We start from the raw sequence: 10,022 nt of genomic DNA on the forward strand, positions 1-10,022 counted from the left end.
AGGAAGCTCTATTTGAGTTCTACAAAATTTGTCTAGTTTTCTGTCCTCTGGCTAAGAAAGGAGGTGGAGAGCTGCTGGGGAAAGTTTGGCAGAAGTGCAGAACTCAGCTCCTCTGATTGAGTCCTTGAGAGACGGCATCTTCATAATTTGACTTCAATATTCAAATGTATCTCCTGTTGCCCTAGGAGAACCCTGTAAGTAGATGGTATGAAACTTTTAATAAAAAAAAAAATCAGAGAACAAATGTACTGATCATATCAACACATAGCCTCTCCTGATGAATCCATGCCTCCTATCTAAAATAAGAGCACAAAAATACAGACAGAACACAAAGCAAAAAATAATCAGCCCTCAAATTTCATAATAGTCTGGGGTGAACACCAAAAGAATTCAGATAAAAAAGTAAAAGAATCACAGGGAATTATATAAACTATATCTGAAGAAAAATATTCAGACATAACTACCCACATTAAATATTGGAAAGATGGAAAGAAAAACACTGACTACTATGGAAAAAAAATGCCACCATAATTTAAGACGATAAAATGCAATACAAGCTTAAAAACATTTCTTATGGAATTTACACAAATACTGAAAAAGATTTTCTTTAAAAATACTTTCAAATTCAGATGATATACTACTGCTAAGTCACTTCAGTCGTGTCCGACTCTGTGCGACCCCATAGACGGCAGCCCACCAGGCTTCCCCGTCCCTGGGATTCTCCAGGCAAGAACACTGGAGTGGGTTGCCATTGCCTTCTCCAGTGCATGAAAGTGAAAAGTGAAAGTGAATTCGCTTAGTCGTGTCCGACTCTAGCGACCCCATGGACTGCAGCCTCCCAGGCTCCTCCATCCATGGGATTTTCTAGGTAAAAGTACTGGAGTGGGGTGCCATTGCCTTCTCCGAGATGATATACTAAGAAAGATGAAATCAATAAAACAAAAATTAAATCAACATTAAGATAATGAAACCTCAGACAGACATATGTTGAAATGGTGGAATTAGGAAAACAAATTGAGAATCAAAACATATCATTACAGAATGAACAAATAAGTGACTATTAGGGAAAAAATAAATAAATATGCATATCTAAAACCTAAAATAATGACATTAAAAAAAGACATAGAAAGTAGTTAGTAAAAGTGTTAGTCACTCAGCTATGTCCAACTCTTTGCAACCCCATGGACTATAGCCTGCCAGGCTCCTCTGTCCAAGGGATTTCCCAGGCAACAACACTGGCGTGGGTAGCCATTCCTTTCTCCAGGGGATCTTCTTGACCCAGGGATTGAATCTGGGTCTTCAGCTTTGCAGGCAGATTCTTTGCTGTCTGAGCCACCAGGGAAGCCTGGTGGAGGGGGGGAGGGGAACAACAGCTAAAGATAGTTTATATTGGGCACAGAATTAAAACTAAACTTCTAGGAGATGTCCCTAATGTTACTGAACTAGAGAATGAATCATTTAATACAGTTGACCCTTGACAATACAGATTTGAATTGCAAAGTCCACTTACACTTATTCACAGACTTTTTTTCAATGGTAAACACTATAGTACTGCAATGGCACCCCACTCCAGTGCTCTTGCCTGGAGAATCCCAGGGGCGGAGGAGCCTGGTGGGCTGCAGTCCATGGGGTCGCTAAGAGTCGGACACAACTGAGCGACTTCACTTTCACTTTTATGCATTGGAGAAGGCAATGGCACCCCACTCCACTACTCTTGCCTGGAAAATCCCATAGGCGGAGGAGCCTGGAAGGCTGCAGTCCATGGCGTCGCTGAGGGTCGGACACGACTGAGCGACTTCACTTTCACTTTTCACTTTCATGCACTGGAGAAGGAACTGGCAACCCATTCCAGTGTTCTTGCCTGGAGAATCCCAGGGACGGGGGAGCCTGGTGGGCTGCCGTCTATGGGGTCGCACAGAGTCGGACACGACTGAAGCGACTTAGCAGCAGCAGCAGCAGCCGCAGTTGGTTGAATCTTCGAATGGATACAGAGGGCTGCCTAAGTTATACACAGATTTTTTACTGTGCAGAAGGTCAGTGCTCTTAATCTACATATTGTTCAAGGGTCAACTATATATCAAACAAGAATGGCAGATTTTCAAAGACAAATCTATAGAAACAGGACAAATAAGAGGGTAACTCAAGAAATCCTATAATCCCAGATAAAACAGGTAGATAAACAAAACATTATAATTGTACATAGTTGTAAATAAGATTGATCCAAATATATGTATGAAAAAATATTGTGGCACTAAAGTAAGACTTCTTGTTATTTTATAACATTTCCCCAAAATAGTATATTTTGGATAACATTCTCATATATATATATATATAGAGAGAGGAATATATTTGTGTTTGTGAATATACTTAATATTCAGAATAGACAAACAATATCCAAAATGAAATCACCACATACACAAAATATATGATAAGAGCTAAACTTAGGTCTTAGATGAAAAATTTAGAGCTTTACAGATTAATGCTACTTAATTTGATATATAATAATGCAGAAGAGTAAACATTTAATACAACAAAATAGATCACAAAATAAACCTAACAGAAGATTAACAAAGGGAACAAATAGAGTTAAAAGCAGCAATACATTAACAAATAGAAAAAATACAGTGAAGAACCAAATTTTTTAGATAAAATAATGTATATAAAGAAACAAAACATAGTTACACAATCATAAAACCTGGAAAGTAAAAAGGCACAGACACAGAGGTAAACCATTTTTAGTGCCCTATTTTGCAAAAGTAAAGGTAAATGAATGCAAAAACAGAAGAAATGGAAGATTTTCTGCAATAAAAGCCAAAGTACATAATTAACTTGAAGAAGGAAACGGCAACCCACTCCAGTACTCTTGCCTAGAGAATTCCACAGACAGAGGAGCCTGGTGGGCTACAGTCCATGGCATTACAGAGTCAGACACTGAGCGACTAACACTACTACATAATTAACTAAAAAACAAAAACAAAATAACAACACCAAAGTGATCCTAGAAAAGAGAACACTGAGCAAACAATTACCCATGGAAACAAATTGCTATGGGTTAATATTCCATGCAGTGTCAGTCTTAGATAATTTCCCAGGTAACTTTTCTTCTTCAATCCTTTAAGGAATAGACAATGCTGATATTTAGTGTGTTCCATAACACGGAGATGAGTAAGTATAACATAACTCTGAACATAAATCCACATACAGATTTTTAAAAATTTACGGAAAATTTACACATGAGAATGTCTTATATGATCTCTCCTATTGTCTAGTATCAGTTTTCAAATAACAAAATTACTCCCTTTAAGTCATCTGTCCTAACTCATGAGTGTAAGGTACAGCAGTAGTTTAGAAGCTGTAATTATTTTTCACAGCCCATACCATTTCTCCCATCACAAGCTCACAAGCTGGCTCAAATTTGTTTAACATCAAAAGAAAAATGAATCCCAAGTGAATAGTCCTTCCTTCTAGTGGTTTGCATTTGGAGATTACACACACACACACCACTGCATATGAATATGTGAAACTGATGATTATTGCATCAAGTTCAAGTCAGTATGTCAAATCAACAAATATTTGTTCAATACCCATTCCTCTCTAAGTAGTTTACAATCTGTAAAGAACCAATTGGAGAACATTTAAAAAGAATGCATCCTCAAAAGGTATTTTTTTTACAGTAGAGATTGTAAATGACATGTAAATTGAGATAAGAGAAATATCAAATTATCTACAAAGGTCGATATCTTTATTAAAAGAAAATAATGAATTCCTAAAATTTTAAATCCCTATCCCAAAATAACTCTATTTTGATCAGGTAGTAAATCACACATGGAGAATAACAATGTGGTAAAAAAAAAACTAAAATTAGTCATGGGAAATCTCCAATTTTTGAAATGCGGTTATATTTTCTCAATAAATGAGTTGAGCAGACACCATTTGTTGATAAGCATCATATGGGAGAATGGAGTGGTTTGCCATGGTCAGAAAGTAAATCAATCATAGGTTTGAAAATAGAATCCACATGTGCAGACTTGCAGAGCTGGTTGAGCCACTGGCCAACACTCTCTCATCACACTATATTAGCTCCATTTCTGTCCAGGAGAAGATCGTTAATGGTGAGTCTGATTAAACCATGAAACTCAATCCCAAGGGGACTGACAAAGACACCATCTCATGTGTCATTTAAAGTAACTTTAGGACCTGGATGATGTCATTTGGTGTTAAGAAGTAAATAAAGGGCTTGATTATCCTGAGATATTTACTAAATCCATCAAACTTGAGTAAGCCACTTTAAGGATGTTTTTTATTTTTTTCCGGAATCAGACATCACTGTCACCCAGCACCATGCAGTACAATAGTCTGTTTTTACTCAGGAATTTTTTTTTTGAGAAGGGCACCAAATTGTTGGTGTGCTGGAACTACAACAAAAATATGTGTTTGCCTGTATTCCTAGGATGCTGCTGCTACTACTGCTAAGTCACTTCAGTCGTGTCCGACTCTCTGCGACCCCATGGACGGCAGCCCACCAGGCTCCCCCGTCCCTGGGATTCTCCAGGCAAGAACACTGGAGTGGGTTGCCAAGGATACACTTCACTTCTTTCTTTCTTTCATTCATCCATTCATTTCTTCATCTCTTAAATGTAAATAAACCAAGTACTCACTTTGTTCCAAGTCCTGTCATAGAAGAGGCAATTTCTACATCACAGTGTAGTGACAGACACAGACATGATGTAATAATGCAGACTCTTCTGGTTGCAGATGATGAAAACTCAGCCTAAACTAGCTGAGAGTAATGTCCATTAGCAAGCATACCTGGAATATCCAGGGGGTACAAATGGCTTCAGCCAAAGCTAAAATCCTGGCACTAAAATAGCATTTTACTGTTCATTCTCTTCCTCTTGATTTCTTTATTGTTCTTTACTTTTTAATAACTTCACTCTCAGGCATGCTTCCTATAAATGGGGGAAAATCCGACCCTCAAATTTACATGATGCCTAGCAATTGCAGTCTCAGAAAAGAGGCCTTTCTTTTCAGGTGTCAATATCAATTTTAAACTGGAATCTGGCTTTTACCACTTGGGTCATTTGTTCTTCCTCAGTTATTCATTGTGGCCAGAGGAATTTTGTATTATTCAAATTCACTTGTGTGTCTATCCTGTGAGTAGGAAGGTGGAATCAGTTCAGCCTGAACTGTAGCGACCAAAATGAGGAGAAATAATTTTCCAAAAAGTATCTAAATAGGTAAAATATGTTTGTGATGAATATTTTAAGGATATGCTATGTAACTTAGGTATTACTATAGAAATAGAGAAGAGCTTAATCAGAGCACAAAGGAATTGGTGTCAGGATTTCTAGAGGGATGGGAGGGGTCAAGAAAGGCTTACGAGACTAGTTAAATTTAGGCCTGAGTTTTAAAATATAAAGAAGATGTTTAATTTTTATACCATTATAGTAAGACATGCAAGAAGAGACAGCAAGAAGACAGACCTTAAGTGGAAAGTAAAGAAGGTTTAAACAGCCTGGGAAGGTATTTGTTATGAACTCAAGACAACAAAACCTGGTAAAGTTTTAATCCACAGGCTGACCAGTTCAATTCAGTTCAGTTGCTCAGTTGTGTCCAACTCTTTGCAACCCCATGGACTGCAGCACGCCAGGCCTCCCTGTCCATCCCCAACTCCCGGAGTCTACTCAAACCCATGTCCATCGAGTCAGTGATGCCCTCCAACTATCTCATCTCATCCTCTGTAATCCCCTTTCTCCTCCCGCCTTCAATCTTTCCCAGCATCAGGGTCTTTTCCAATGAGTCAGTTCTTCACATCAGGTGGCCAAAGTATTGGAGTTTCAGCTTCAGCATCAGTCCTTTCAATGAATATTCAGGACTGATTTCCTTGGTAGTAGTTATTCAATAAAAGTTTGTTGAGTGAATAAAAGTTAAACAATTTTCAAATCAAGTATGAAATTATGGAGGAGATAGAATGAACATTTGCCAATTATGATGATATTTTGCAAAATTAAAGATGAGGACTTTGGAAGAATTTGAGGTTTAATGACGTTATTTTAGTTTCTGGACAAGCTGCTACAAGAAAATGTGAATAAGCTAATCTCTTTGTTATATTTCAGCATCCAGCAGGACATGTAGACATAGTCTTCTCCTTGAAGGGAAAAAATCATTTTAGATGACACAGAATGCTAGTGAAATCTAGAGGCCACCCGATGTCTAAACATTTATTTCCTTTTCCTATTGAGTTAATTTTTAGCCCAATTAGGACTTTTCCAATGTTATAAAATCTTTTGACCTTATTCTCTTATTGTCTTCTCTCTTCTCATTATCTTCCAACATTTTCACTTCTCTGTCAAGTCACCTAGCTTATGACTAAGGAGAGATATCCTTCCAATAATGAAGACTCTATGTTATGCTCCCTGAAAGCAGATAGGGGTGCCTTACCTGTCATTGCTGGTAGAGGTTTAAAATATTTCGTATATTTACAATTGGAGCATCACAAAAGCTAAGTAAACTGTGCCATTGCTGGTATAGTCCTCCTCTTACCAAAGATATCCTCTGCCCTAATCTTAACACCATGGGTGAAGAAGGGAACGGACAAAAATGAAGAGGAAGTATCCTGACCTCCTGAATTTCAAAGTTAAGAAATATATGTTTTTAAAGAATCATCGAAAAAGCAAGAGAGTTCCAGAAAAACATCTATTTCTGCTTTATTGACTATGCCAAAGCCTTTGACTGTGTGGATCACAATAAACTGTGGAAGATTATGAAAGGGATGGGAATACCAGACCACCTGACCTGCCTCTTGAGAAACCTGTATGCAGGTCAGGAAGCAACAGTTAGAACTGGACATGGAACAACAGACTGGTTCCAAATAGGAAAAGGAGTACATCAAGGCTGTATATTGTCACCTGCTTATTTAACTTCCCTTGTAGCTCAATTGGTAAAGAATCTGCCTGCAGTACAGGAGACCCGGGTTCGACCCCTGGGTTGGGAAGATCCCCTGGAGAAAGAAATGGCAAACCACTCCAGCATCCTTGCCTGGAAAATCTCATGGACAGAGGAGCCTGGAGGGCTGCAGTCCATGGGGTCGCAAAGAGTCGGGCACGACTGAGCGACTAACAGTTACTTATTTAACTTATATGCAGAGTACATCATGAGAAATGCTGGGCTGGATGAAGCACAAGCTGGAATCAAGATCGCCGGGAGAAATATCAATAACCTCAGATATGCAGATGACACCACCCTTCTGGCAGAAAGTGAAGAGGAACTAAAGAGCCTCTTGATGAAAGTGAAGGAGGAGAGTGAAAAAGTTGGGTTTAAAGCTCAACATTCAGAAAACGAAGATCATGGCATCTGGTCCCATCATTTCATGGGAAATAGATGGGGAAACAGTGGAAACAGTGTCAGACTTTATTTTTTTGGGCTCCAAAATCACTGCAGATGGTCATTGCAGCCATGAAATTAAAAGACACTTACTCCTTGGAAGGAAAGTTATGACTAACCTAGACAGCATATTCAAAAGCAGAGACATTACTTTGTCAACAAAGGTCTGTCTAGTCAAGGCTATGGTTTTTCCAGTGGTCATGTATGGATGTGAGAGTTGGACTGTGAAGAAAGCTGAGTGCTAAAGAATTGATGCTTTTGAACTGTGGTGTTGGAGAAGACTCTTGAGAGTCCCTTGGACTGCAAGGAGATCCAACTAATCCATCCTAAAGGAGATCAGTCCTGGGTGTTCATTGGAAGGACTGATGCTAAAGCTGAAACTCTAATACTTTGGCTACCTCATGCGAAGAGTTGACTCATTGGAAAAGACCCTGATGCTGGGAGGGATTGGGGGCAGGAGGAAAAGGGGATGACAGAAGATGAAATGGCTGGATGGCATCACCGACTCGATGGACATGGGTTTGGGTGAACTCCGGGAATTGGTGATGGACAGGGAGGCCTGGCGTGCTGCAACTCATGGGGTTTCAAAGAGTCGGACATTACTGAGCAACTGAACTGACTGACTGACTGACTGATGGTGAATTAAGAGTGTATTTTCTTCAATATTTATTAGCCATTTCCTATTCCATCATACGTGTGCATATTCTCCTAATAAAAATTACTAGTTAGTTCACTCAGTCGTGTCTGACTCTTTGTGACCCCATGAATTGCAGCACGCCAGGCCTCCCTTTCCATCACCAACTCCCGGAGTTCACTCAAACTTATGTCCATAGTGTCGGTGATGCCATCCAGCCATCTCATCCTCTGTCATCCCCTTCTCCTCCTGCCCCCAATCCCTCCCAGCATCAGGGTCTTTTCCAATGAGTCAACTCTTCGCATGAGGTGGCCAAAGTACTTGAGTTTCAGCTTTAGCATCAGTCTTTTCAATGAACACCCAGGACTGATCTCCTTTAGAATGGACTGGTTGGATCTCCTTGCCATCCAAGGGACTACATATTATTAAATCCCATAATAAAAATTTACTTAAGATCTTTTCCTTGATATTAGACATCTTCCAATATTCTATTAAAATCAAGGTGTGCTCATTAGTAGAACTGAAATATTTTATCACTGAACCTATGAGTAGAATGAAGAAAGGGACAACATAAATAAATACATAAAATTTCAGAATCCTTTGTCTGAACCAGGCAAATGCATTGTTAGACATTTCTCAGATATCAAGTCTGAGTGAAAGAAAACAATTAGAGGACAGCAATTGTTTGGATTTGCAATATCCTCTGTGACTTGAAGTATAAAACTAAGTACAAGGAAATATGCGTAGTGGTTATGGCACTGAGATTTAAATTAACCCAAAATATATTTGATTTCGAGTCTCACCACATTTTTATACTAGTTTTACTTTGGGCAAATCAGTTAAATTTTCTGAAATTCATTTTCATTATTAGTAAAATAGGAGTAAGTTATGAGGACAATTGTGAAAATTAAATGAGAAAATATGTGTGAACTAATTAGGTCTTGTACATAATAAATCGGTGCTCCATAAATATAACTATTATCTGAGAAATCTGCCTTTGAGCAAACAGAATAGTTCCCAGGTGATACCAAAATCAAAGGGAGGTAACAATATATATAAACAAAGAGGGTGTTGCTTTTAAAAGCAGTTCCTCAGCCATAGACATTCTGAGAAGGAATTTCACTGGCAGTGCTCATTTACTTACAGCTAGGGGACAGGAGAAAAGGATATGAGCTGTTTAGTCAGAAGGCTGGTATGTGTTTGATGTGGAGGTCAGCACATTTGATTGACGTAGAGCGAGTCCAGTGCACGTTGGATGGTCTCTACATCACATGCAAAGTGGTGCCAAAACTGAGCTTCTTTCAAAGCACAATTCCCATTCCCCACCCATAATCTCCAGAGAATGGTTAGATAATCTATATTTTTTAGCAAGCTCTTGAGTGTATGATCCAGATGCTGCCAATGTAATTCTCTCTGTTCTGATTTTGTGCTTCACCCTGAATTTTGGTTTGGATCCCAATGTTAGTCTCTCAAAGACAGAAAATGAGCTGGTCACATGGGCAAGGTTTTCAATTTCCCACACAACTGTGTATTTCTTGCTGTAGATAGATAATTGTCACTCTGGTTTACCCAGAGTTTACTGTGAACAAGATTAATATATTTGCTTTAAACCACTTCTGGTGTGGTGACTAAAATTTCTACAGTTTTTAATTATGAAGATTGTATAACTCCCTTAGGGAACTGTCAAACTGTGAGGCCTTTTAGAAAGTCACAAAGCTGGCTGAACCCAGTCTCACCATAGTTGCCTTATCCCCAAAGACCAGCAGTGCGGGCCACAGTGACTCCATGTCCTGTGTTTACAGACACGCACTTTCAGTTAGTGTAGTTAAGAGTCACTCAATATCAGGGTCTACTGGGCTGACCTATTCATTCAGTGTCTGGTTGGATGGATATTACAGAATTTGCTGTCTTTTCTTTGTCTCTAAAGTAGGCTTTGTGTGGCGCCAAGCAGTCCGCTGAGAAGTGGAACTTTATTTCACATGGTTAACTTTGCTGCATCAGGTCT

Source organism: Bubalus kerabau, chromosome 8, assembly GCF_029407905.1.
Source record: "Bubalus kerabau isolate K-KA32 ecotype Philippines breed swamp buffalo chromosome 8, PCC_UOA_SB_1v2, whole genome shotgun sequence".
Classification (NCBI taxonomy): Eukaryota; Metazoa; Chordata; class Mammalia; order Artiodactyla; family Bovidae; genus Bubalus; species Bubalus kerabau.